Raw genomic sequence first — 12,959 nt, 5'->3', positions numbered from 1 at the left:
TATTTATTAAGAAGATAAAATTTATGTTTATCGCTCTTATTAAAAAAATACATTGTATAGGGAGGTATTTAGATGTACAAAATATTTTTTATGCGTAAGTGTGTGTGTGCGTATGCGTTTCGCATGTGCGCGAGTGTGCTTATGTGTTTTGCGCTGTGTTTTATTGTAAATACTGCACCAGTTCCCATAATAATACATTATATAATGTATTATTTTTATTTTTTTTTTTTTTGTCTTCAGTCATTTGACTGGTTTGATGCAGCTCTCCAATATTCCCTATCTAGTGCTAGTCGTTTCATTTCAGTATACCCTCTACATCCTACATCCCCAACAATTTGTTTTACATACTCCAAACGTGGCCTGCCTACACAATTTTTCCCTTCTACCTGTCCTTCCAATATTAAAGCGACTATTCCAGGATGCCTTAGTATGTGGCCTATAAGTCTGTCTCTTCTTTTAACTATATTTTTCCAAATGCTTCTTTCTTCATCTATTTTCCGCAATACCTCTTCATTTGTCACTTTATCCACCCATCTGATTTTTAACATTCTCCTATAGCACCACATTTCAAAAGCTTCTAATCTTTTCTTCTCAGATACTCCGATCGTCCAAGTTTCACTTCCATATAAAGCGACACTCCAAACATACACTTTCAAAAATCTTTTCCTGACATTTAAATTAATTTTTGATGTAAACAAATTATATTTCTTACTGAAGGCTCGTTTAGCTTGTGCTATTCGGCATTTTATATCGCTCCTGCTTCGTCCATCTTTAGTGATTTTACTTCCCAAATAACAAAATTCTTCTACCTCCGTAATCTTTTCTCCTCCTATTTTCACATTCAGCGGTCCATCTTTGTTATTTCTACTACATTTCATTACTTTTGTTTTGTTCTTGTTTATTTTCATGCGATAGTTCTTGCGTAGGACTTCATCTATGCCGTTCATTGTTTCTTCTAAATCCTTTTTACTCTCGGCTAGAATTACTATATCATCAGCAAATCGTAGCATCTTTATCTTTTCACCTTGTACTGTTACTCCGAATCTAAATTGTTCTTTAACATCATTAACTGCTAGTTCCATGTAAAGATTAAAAAGTAACGGAGATAGGGAACATCCTTGTCGGACTCCCTTTCTTATTAGGGCTTCTTTCTTATGTTCTTCAATTGTTATTGTTGCTGTTTGGTTCCTGTACATGTTAGCAATTGTTCTTCTATCTCTGTATTTGAACCCTAATTTTTTTAAAATGCTGAACATTTTATTCCAGTCTACGTTATCGAAAGCCTTTGTGTATTATTATGAAAATAAAATATTTATTTATTTAAATGTTACATTCCGTAATTAATATTATTCTATTTGCTAATTAATAACTATTTTGTTGATCCAATCTAACAATAATGTAATTAAGCGGTTTATAATCACAAAATTACTTATATTACTTTACTTTCCCGCATCGGATATCTTAAAAACTACTGGAGTTACGGTTCGTAGACCTGTTCTATCCTATTCTCAAGCTCAAGTTACATAACAAACCATCAGCGTTACTTCTAAATTTGGGTCCCAAAAATTACAGTAGGGCTTCTTTTTATTAGAAGAGCTGAAATCGGGGCGAATTCTTTCACTAACCGTAACTCGAAAATAAAGCGTTCAGAATTATATTTAAATGACTTTTTTTCATTGTTTTCACTAGTAGAACATATCCGGAATGTTTCTTCGTTTCTTCGCAGGACACTGTAAGATATTAAAAAAAATTCTTCAAAAAAATCAACCCCCCCCCCCCCACTTTGAGATTGAAATATATGTTTTTCCTTTTGCTCTATCTCCCTTCACTTAAATTATATCTCAAAATTTGTTTGAAACTTTACAGTTAACAATTGTATAAAGCTATCAAAAATGTACTTTTTTTTAAATTATCGACCCCGGACTTAAAAATGCAGAAAATGTTTTGGAAATTCTCTTTTTCTTATTTTAGCATTTGTTGGAGGGGGTGTTAGATTTAGAGGAAACTTTACTTAAGAAATTTTTTTTAAAATAACCTATAGATGAATATTTAAAATAAAAATTATTTAAATTTCTTAAACTTTATTCTCCATCTCTAAAAGTATGAATTCTTTTTTGATTTTGGTTGTATTTTAATTATTTTTTTGAACAGGCCTGCAGAGGATCACGCAGTATCATTTTAATAATTCCTTTTGTTCTGATTTTCTCTCCTTCATTCTTTCTGATTCTCACTTTTTGGTAACGAAAATCAGAAAAAAAGAATTTTTTTCCTGATTTTCTGATGTTCTTTCATTCTTCGCACATTCATTCTGTTCAGCACTTTCGCACTCTTTTCTTCTTTACATTCACTTTTAATTTTAATTTTTAAAAAAAAACCTTTTTTTGTATTATTTTCATCACTAAAAGAATTATTAAAATTAAAGCAGCTTTGACATTTATATTATATCCTGGACACAAAATAAGAAGCAATTTTTTCAATATTTTTAAACAATTCTTTTTAAATTTTTTTTTTGTTAGAGATCACGTAAACTTTATAAACCACGTAAACTTTATAAATAAAGTTTACCTAAATTTTCCCCACTAAGTAAGGAAATCTTAAAAATCAAAAATATTTTTATTCGAAATTTTTTAATTTTGATACTTAAATCTTATTTTTATAATCGTCATAATCAATAAATAAAAACCCGTTTGATACTTGAGTTTCTAAATTTTAAAATAAATTGGTAAAATCTTTTTTAATTTTTTCGATCTCGACATTTATAAAACTAATTTTGATGGATGTTAGCGTTATTGAAAGATTCTTTTTAATATGACAAAATTGTGCAAAAATATATGACTTTTTAAGAATAATTTAATTTACATTTTTGTAGGTACAATTCTTTTTTTTGGCCAGCGTAGCTGGGAAAATCATGTAATAATGTGCCAGTTTCTTTTTCTTTTTTGATATTTTTCTTTTCATGAATCAACAGTTTTTCATGTAACAATTCAAAGACAAGTTGTGAATAAATAATTAGAATTCTAGTAAATCGAGAGTCAAATTTATAATTATTTATTTCTATACTACAATAAAATTAATTCTCAAAAAACACATAGAAATAATATTATATTATTAAAAATTATAATTAGGGAATATTTTATAATTAGTGGGAATTTTGTTTTACAATTATGAATTGCATCACTGTTGTGTTTTAGATTGACAATAGTATCACGTTAAAACTGAATGGGATATTAAGAGTGTTTGTGACTATTTTTAATGTCAATTAAAAATCGGAGTTTTTAGTTTTATTAATCCTTGTGTTTTTCGTTGTTTTTCTATTTTTTTTTTTCGTAAGACATTTAAAATAATTTTTACGTGTAATTAATACATGTATACAAAAAATAAATTATTATAATTATTGCTTTTATTATTTGCTTTTTAAAATCAAATAAAATATTTTGTGATTAAATTTATTTATAATTAAGCATTTTCTAATTACAAATAATAACAATAATATATACATATTTTTGTTAAAAGGTGAGTTTAATATTTTTAATAGATGTTTGTTTCTTTGTATGTATGTGTATGCGAGCACCAAGAGTGTGTAACTGTGTAGGTGTGTCTTAGTCTTTATGTGTATATTTTTGAAAATTATAATATATATGTAATTAATTTGTAAAAATAATCTTTTTTCTAATTTGCATAACAGTTATGCAAATTAGAAAAAAATTTTTTACCTTACGAATATTATGAAGATGCTTTTACTGAAATATATGTATATTCTTGTTTATTATATATTTATTTATTGGACAAACCAAATTTTAATATAATTTCCAACGTTTTTTATTTATTTAAACGCTTCAATTATGGGATTTACTAGTTGTAAATGATATTTTCTTATTTATTACTCGGTATAAAAGAGGAAACTTACTGCTAATTAAAATATTGACTTCCCAAAGATTTCTGTATTTCACTACATTTTGAAACCCCCCAAAAATACCAAAATTTTTATATAAAAAAATTCTTATATTATTACAGAAACGTTTTTCTTTAAATATAATTTTTAAATTTACAAACGTGAAGCTTTTGTATTGGAATTAAAATGTTTGTAAAGAATAAAAAAAAATTGCCATATCTGATTCAGGATTTGAACCCGGGATTTACGCCATGAAAGACTAAAACTATTCCTCCACAGAGATCGTGGAGGATTTATACTATTTTTTTTCTTTTAGTAAGGGTGAGTTGTATTTTATAAAATTTTTTGCATATTTTTTAACCTTCCCGAAGAACAATATTGTTAAATGTACCATTGAAAATTGTTGAAAAATGTATTAAATTTGGCCTCCAAAAAATACAGTATTTTTACTAATTCTTCAATATTTAATTGTTTTAATTTATTGAATCTAGAGATTATTTTTTTAATTTTAATGTTATTATAAATGATTTCTTAACAAAAATAGAAATAATTTTAATAAATGAAGTTTATCGCAGTGTCACTAAGTAATTAAGTATCGGATAAAAACATGTTATTTGATTGATTCTTGGTAAGAAAAGACGTCATGAATCATTTAAATATTTTACTATTCCCTTAAATATATATTGTTAAGATGTTACAGGATTATTTTTAATTAACACTAGTCAGGATGTAAAAAATTGTACTTTTGTCACGGGGAATTCGAGATGTGCTAGTATTCTTTTATCCCTAAACCTAAATTGGAAATTAAAAATATCATACTTATACTTTGCTCCTAAAACGTTCTATACCTAAAATAATATCAAAAATCCTAGAAATTTGATAGAATTTGCTTAATGAATCCGGTCTTGGCTATTCGAATTGAAAACGTTAACAACATATTTTATTTAATTGTAGATATAGAATATTATTATTTTCTTTGCTAGACTGTTTAAAATTTCGTTTTTTTTATTCTATAAGCTAAGCCACAGAACTCACGATAGATTTTAAGATTTTTGTAACTTTTATTTTTTTATCATTATATTAGTTTTTAATTTGATGGTAATCCCACGTCAGTCACAATACTCGCATTATAAGGGATTTCTAATTTCATACATATTTTTTACTAAAATTGTACTTTACTGTATAAATAAATTTTATGTCCGGTTTATGCGTATGCAAAATAATATGTTATTATTAACAATAGTAAAAATAGTATTTTTATTGATTTGATTAAACGGATACACCAGGCAGATCTGATCTAAAATTGTGGAAAAGGGCAATCTTTCATTGAAAAATTTAAGTCTAATTTGACCCCGTTGCTTGAAATCTACCTCATATAATATTTTTAATAATAGCCGCTGTTTGAAAAATGAATAAAGTATCAGAAATTACAGAAAATTTAAACAAAAATACTTTGGTTCTTAACTAAATATACAATGGAATATTATAAAACCTTTTTTTTTTGTTTAAAAAAAATGCAGAGACGTATACAGTAATAGTGATACAGTTGAATTTTCAAACTTGAAAATTAAAATTTAAAAAGAATTGATATTTTAAGTATTAGTCCCCTACTCAGCCCTTTATTTTTAGGGGGTTGAAAATTTATTTATTGTAGTATTTATTTACATGTCTGCCCAATTTGATATGATATTATTCAACAAGGCTAAATAGAATATAGTTTGCTAAAAAAAAAAAGTAGTAATTCTACTAATAACTTGATAACTTAATATCCCTTGATCGTAGTTAGTGAAAATCAGTCCAAAACTAAAAAAAATATATATTTATAATATCCAAATATTTGTGCAAAATTTCAATTATTTTTGTCTACGAATTTTCGAGATGCGAAGCAAACATTTTTTAAAACTAATGTGAATATCCTCCACCCCCTAAATAGATTTAAAACTTTGGGATATTAAATAAAGTACTGTCATTGTTAAAACTCAATTTCCTACCACCGTTGTACAAAATTTCAACAGTAAATAATAGCAAAAATATCTTTATAATTTTGTCTTAAATTTAATGCCAACAATTCCCCATATACCGGGTGATCATTTGAAAAGTTATCGCATTTATTATTCAACAGCTATCAGTCCCATCGTATTTCTGTTTGCAGGCATGTATACATTCTCGAGAGAAACCTTTTTATAATTATTTTCAAAGGAATGGAACCCACCCTCTCCGCTACACCTATCCTAACTTAAAAATCTTAACTTGCAATGGTAACATGTAATTGCATTAATTGACAACCCGAAAAAAATAATGAACTTTGGTGAAAAGAAAATTAAAATCCGCCCACCCCTTCGCTCGGTAGGTGCGAAAAACCATTTGGGGTAGTACTTTTTTAAATTTCAGTCCGACAGAAGTAACTATGTAATTACGCGATATTACTTCTTAAACCGTTTGAAATAAACTGAGAAAATTATTTTTTAGATTTCAACACAAAATTTCGCCCTTAAATGTTTTCTAGATTTTCAAGTGTTAACCCACCGGGTTGGTCTAGTGGTGAACGTGTCTTCCCAAATCAGCTGATTTGAAAGTCGAGAGTTCCAGCGTTCAAGTCCTAGTAAAGCCAGTTATTTTTACGCGGACTTGAATACTAGATCGTGGATATCGGTGTTCTTTGGTGGTGGGTTTCAACTAACCACACATCTCAGAAATGGTCGAACTGAGAATGTACAAGACCTACACCTTCATTCACACTCATGCATATCATCCTCATTCATCCACTGAAGTATTATCTGAACGGTAGTTATCGGAGGCTAAACAGGAAAAAGAAAAGACTTTCAAGTGTTGAAAACTTATCTTTTTTAAGTAAGACGATGTAGCTTGTGTCACCTCATTGGAAGGCCCTTTGAATGCCGAGTAATTTGGTATAAATAAAATAAAAATTGGTTTACCGGTATTAAAGTTACGATTAAAAATGTGGTTTTTTTAGGTTATGTCGGGATAAAGTGTTATGACCCAAAGCATTAGGTCTGAAACAGTCCGTTCTTGTTAAAAATATGGGCTTTAGGTTTCTCCAGCATTTAAAAAATGTACCAGTAAACTCAGCTAAATATACGAAAAACCAATGTACCTACTTCTTTGCTGATAACATTGAAAAATTTATTACCAAATAAACTTGATGATTAAATAATTTAATATATATATATATATATATATATATATATATATATATATACAACCACCGAGTTAGTATAGTGGTTAAACTTGTCCGACTACAAACTTGCCGGACTTGCCGACTACAAAATTCATGTAATTTTACGATCTACAAAAATTACCTGATTTTTGTAGTCGGGCGTTCTAAGGTCGTGCTCTTGTAAAGGCAGTTGCTTTATGTGGATTTGAATGCTACACTGTGGATACCGATACCCTTTGGTGGTTCGATTTCAATTAATAACATATTTCAGAAGCGGTCGACCTGAGTCTCTTCCAGACTACATGATTACCGTTACATTTACACTTACTTTGTACTATATATGCAGCTACGTCAGGCCTGGTAGCGGTAATTATATTTCCCTGTACACATGCCCATCAGTGTTCGGCAGTTATTGGAAGAGTAGGTGGAGAAAAAAAATATATATATGTATGTGTGTGTGTGCGCGCGTGTTTTAATAAAGATGTCGTAAAATTAGTAAAATTAAATATATTACATATATAAATACAAACAAAATTTCAGTTCTATTAACCATCAGGCAAGCCAGTGTTTGAAGGAGACGTTCTCATAAAAGCTGCAACAGGTAGCAGCACTCATGTAAATTAATCGCAATTGTCATTATTTTAGTGTTTTTATTTTTATATTTTTATTATGCATTAACGAAATTATTTCAATCGTTACTGAGGATGCGGGATCCCGCGAAAGTACTTTCATGAAAAATTAAAATAAGATATGTCTTATCTCGATATTCTGCACTTGGTGATTTATTTAAATATAATTTAACAGTACAGAGGAACAGTATGAATCTTAAAAAAATTAATTTCAGTAAAGTAATAAATATATACTCATATATATACACATACATTCAAACATATATACACAGGTGCGAGCGAGCACATACACCCGCGCGCGCACAAAACACACATACATATTTCAGGAGGTATTAGCCAAACTCAAGGAACTGATTCACGATATCAAAATAAACAAAAAAAATATATTCATGTTAACAGATGCAAAATATCGCTTAAATTTTCCATTATTTTGTGTTATTTTTTTACAAAAATATATATTAAAAACAGATTAAAATATTTTAATAAAATTTGTTGTAAATGTACCGGATATCTTCTATAAAATAAGTACATTTGAAAATTGTACTTTTGGAAGTTTCAAAAGGTGGCTATTAAATATATAAATCATTAATACTCCGTAAATATATTTTCTGGAATTATGTTTATTATAAGATAAAATATTAAGCCTTTAATTGTGAACAAAATGAAGCCTCATTTATTCCAATTGGCTAATAAACAGCTGAGCTAAACATGAAATTATTAAATTACAAATATTATGCAATCCGACAATTTTGTGCCTGTTTTACTAATGACAGAAATTATATTTAATTCAATGTAGTGAAGGAATTGAAAAAAAAAAATTAGCTTATTATTTCACAATACTGAACGAAATTGCTAATATACACAACCAAAGAGATATAATGGAATCATCTGATCTTTTTTTTTTGTCTTCAGTCATTTGACTGGTTTGATGCAGCTCTCCAAGATTCCCTATCTAGTGCTAGTCGTTTCATTTCAGTATACCTTCTACATCCTACATCCCTAACAATTTGTTTTACATATTCCAAACGTGGCCTGCCTACACAATTTTATCCTTCTACCTATCCTTCCAATATTAAAGCGACTATTCCAGGATGCCTTAGTATGTGGCCTATAAGTCTGTCTCTTCTTTTAACTATATTTTTCCAAATGCTTCTTTCTTCATCTATTTGCCGCAATACCTCCTCATTTGTCACTTTATCCACCCATCTGATTTTTAACATTCTCCTATAGCACCACATTTCAAAAGCTTCTAACCTTTTCTTCTCAGATACTCCGATTGTCCAAGTTTCACTTCCATATAAAGCAACACTCCAAACATACACTTTCAAAAATATTTTCCTGACATTTAAATTAATTTTTGATGTAAACAACTTATATTTCTTACTGAAGGCTCGTTTAGCTTGTGCTATTCGGCATTTTATATCGCTCCTGCTTCGTCCATCTTTAGTAATTCTACTTCCCAAATAACAAAATTCTTCTACCTCCATAATCTTTTCTCCTCCTATTTTCACATTCAGTGGTCCATCTTTGTTATTTCTACTACATTTCATTACTTTTGTTTTGTTCTTGTTTATTTTCATGCGATAGTTCTTGCGTAGGACTTCATCTATGCCGTTCATTGTTTCTTCTAAATCCTTTTTATTCTCGGCTAGAATTACTATATCATCAGCAAATCGTAGCATCTTTATCTTCTCACCTTGTACTGTTACTCCGAATCTAAATTGTTCTTTAACATCATTAACTGCTAGTTCCATGTAAAGATTAAAAAGTAACGGATATAGAACACATCCTTGTCGGACTCCCTTTCTTATTATGGCTTCTTTCTTATGTTCTTCAATTGCTACTGTTGCTGTTTGGTTCCTGTACATGTTAGCAATTGTTCTTCTATCTCTGTATTTGAACCCTAATTTTTTTAAAATGCTGAACATTTTATTCCAGTCTACGTTATCGAATGCCTTTTCTAGGTCTATAAACGCCAAGTATGTTGGTTTGTTTTTCTTTAATCTTCCTTATACTATTAATCTGAGGCCTAAAATTGCTTCCCTTGTCCCTATACTTTTCCTGAAACCAAATTGGTCTTCTCCTAACACTTCCTCCACTCTCCTCTCAATTCTTCTGTATAGAATTCTAGTTAAGATTTTTGATGCATGACTAGTTAAACTAATTGTTCTGTATTCTTCACATTTATCTGCCCCTGATTTCTTTGGTATCATTACTATAACACTTTTTTGGAAGTCTGACGGAAATTCCCCTTTTTCATAAATATTACACACCAGTTTGTATAATCTATCAATCGCCTCCTCCCCTGCACTGCGCAGTAATTCTACAGGTATTCCGTCTATTCCAGGAGCCTTTCTGCCATTTAAATCTTTTAATGCTCTCTTAAATTCAGATCTCAGTATTGTTTCTCCCATTTCATCCTCCTCAACTTCCTCTTCTTCCTCTATAAAACCATTTTCTAATTCATTTCCTCCGTATAACTCTTCAATATATTCCACCCATCTATCGACTTTACCTTTCGTATTATATATAGGTGTACCATCTTTGTTTAACACATTATTAGATTTTAATTTATGTACCCCAAAATTTTCCTTAACTTTCCTGTATGCTCCGTCTATTTTACCAATGTTCATTTCTCTTTCCACTTCTGAACACTTTTCTTTAATCCACTCTTCTTTCGCCAGTTTGTCTACAGTTATAGCCAATTAAAATTTAATTAATGAAATTTTACATCTTACATCGGTTCAATCTGACTTCATCTCCTTTTATACTTTTAACTTTTTTTTAATTTAAATATATTGATTTATTAATAATTATTAACCTCTCATTATAAAATAATTTTTACAATAAAAAATAATTCACTAGTAACAATAAAAGAAATAATAAATATGAAAAACAATAAGTTATAAATGAAATAAAATTTGATTTACTTTTAAAAATGTCTATATGCAATTTAATAGGCGTACAAGATAGTTATGTGGTGTCCACATCAAATTTCATTTTAATAAAAATTGTTATTATTAAATTTATCAATCAAATGCTGCTCGTACATAGTTTACCAACTGAGATGAATTTTATTCGTTTTTTTATCATCATCCCTAGGAAAATTTTCTAAAATATATACTTCTGATTTCACATAAAGTTGACGACTTTCTACAAAATGATTGAGGTCTTCTTCTTTCTAATAAACGTATACAGAGTAATAAAAATTGTTGAAATCCCTATCTGGTTGAATATCATAAAATATTGAACAGATGAAATTTCTGATGAATTAATTCTTTATAATAATACCTATTTTATAAATTCTTATTTTCTTTATGATAATCTGAACTAGAACTCTATCTAAACAAATTTTTTTTTTAGTCTTTTCTTTGGGTTTGATAATTAACTCGATCATTACTTTAACACACTTCCCCGACTTTCATAACTGCAATCAATATTTACACTTATGACTTAAATAACCTCTTCCAATTTTTACCACAACGCTTCTGAGCGGTTGAAAAACGTAGGCTTTTGATTGGTTTAACAACTGTATTGTAATGAAAAAAATGTTTCATAATGATCCTCGTTATGTATGGTACACAGGTTCCAGCCGCGTAATTCAAACGTTATAATACAGTCGTTGAAAAATATATTTTATTGTACGTCAATTCATCTATAAAATAATATATTATACAAAGGATTTTATAAATAAATATAACAAATGATTAAATTAAATCAGTCATTATTAATATTTTTATGTATTTTATTAAATTTAATCTAATCAGATATCATTGAGGTCTTTACTCCTTGCTTAGGTTATGAAAAAACGGTCATAGGTTTTTTTTATTGTTCTACGTTCAGACGCACTGTCTTCCCCTTTTTCTTTCTTAATAACAACAATAATATCTGTCTGTGTACTATACATCTCTTCTTGACAAATGTGAATCATCTGTTGCATTTTTAATACTCTTATGAACGGCATTCCTTTTTTTATTAATTTCTTTTTGGTTTTGTTTCTTTTTAAATAATTATTTATTTTTGTTTTTAATTCTTTGTTATTAAAATAATAAGGAGCTTGTATATTATGAAACGTTAAGGTTTATTTTAATTGTAAAATTAAATACAATTAAAAATTTAATGCCGATCTCCATGGCTGAGTAGGTAGCGTTTCGGCATTTCGTGCGGAGGTTCCGGGTTCGAATCCCGCTCAGGCACGGCATCTCTTTTATACGCTACCGATTTCCACCGGGCTAATTACCGAGGCTTTGGTTGCCAGTTCTTTCAAAACAAAGAAAAGATATTTAATTCTCTTGTTTTATTTTATAATAATTAACCGTCATATTTTACGAACAAAAATTTTTATATTGAAGAAATAGGTTAAATGATATCTTAAATGAATCTTTTCTCAATATTTAGTCAAAAATGAAAAATTTGGAAAGTATAGTAGCTATAAAACATGTATTTAAAAACAAATAAATAAATTTAGGAGGAATAAACTTAAAATGCATGAGAATAGTTAAATTAAAAAAAAAGAAGTAAAAACTATTTAGCAGCCGAATTTCACGTTTTAAATATTTCTACTTCCACAGTATGTTTTTGTAACCTGAGGTATTTGATAAATTCATTGTAAAATAAAGAAGACATCATTTTTCGGGAAAAATATTTTTTATTTATCAATATTACTTACTCTCAAGTTTATAAAATTGTTAGATGTTTCTCAAATAACTTTATCATTTCACATAAATATCTTTCCAGCAACAAGCTATTTTAATATAATTTGAAAGTGGAGTTGGAAGTATGCGAAAAAATTTGGTACCCGAATTCGAACAATTATGATTTTATAATCGAAGTGGTGTTGTAATGCTTTGTCTTAGTATAAAATCATTTTCTTTATCGTAAAATGCGGTCTTTTTTTCTTTATTGCCAAATTTAGACGTATAGATAGATCTTTATTTCCTCAATAAAAATGAATAATATTGAAGAGAACTCCACGAGTATTTCAAAATATATTGGCCATCAATTTTCCTGTTATTTTTGTTTTTTTTAACAGTCATTTTTTTAACATCTTTTAATGTTAATAATTGAGATATTGGTAAATTTTAATCGTGCTTACGATATAAATTTACCTAAAAAGTATTTTTAAATGGATATGGTTGCGTCTCTATTCTTTCTCTAAATCGATTATTGGTAATGCTTTGAGAAACATATGAGTCCCCAGCTTAGCGATCAGTTTTTTTGAAAATGAGTCAATGTCAAGATCAGAATCTCAATAATTTTT

The 12,959-nt window shown here is 28.5% G+C and overlaps 1 protein-coding gene across 2 annotated transcripts in view; it reads left to right on the top strand.

Annotated features, from left to right (window-relative positions):
* The first annotated feature begins 3,227 nt into the window (after positions 1-3,227).
* The window catches only part of LOC142320507 (uncharacterized), a 47,585-nt gene continuing 37,853 nt past the window's right edge, over positions 3,228-12,959 (top strand). For both annotated transcript variants that reach the window (XM_075358369.1, XM_075358370.1), the window contains exon 1: positions 3,228-3,513. The gene's annotated coding sequence lies outside the window, so the exon portion shown is untranslated. The remainder of the gene's footprint in view (positions 3,514-12,959) is intronic.

This window comes from Lycorma delicatula, chromosome 2 (assembly GCF_047948215.1).
Source record: "Lycorma delicatula isolate Av1 chromosome 2, ASM4794821v1, whole genome shotgun sequence".
Taxonomy (NCBI): domain Eukaryota; kingdom Metazoa; phylum Arthropoda; class Insecta; order Hemiptera; family Fulgoridae; genus Lycorma; species Lycorma delicatula.
This window is presented reverse-complemented; position numbering and strand designations above follow the sequence as displayed.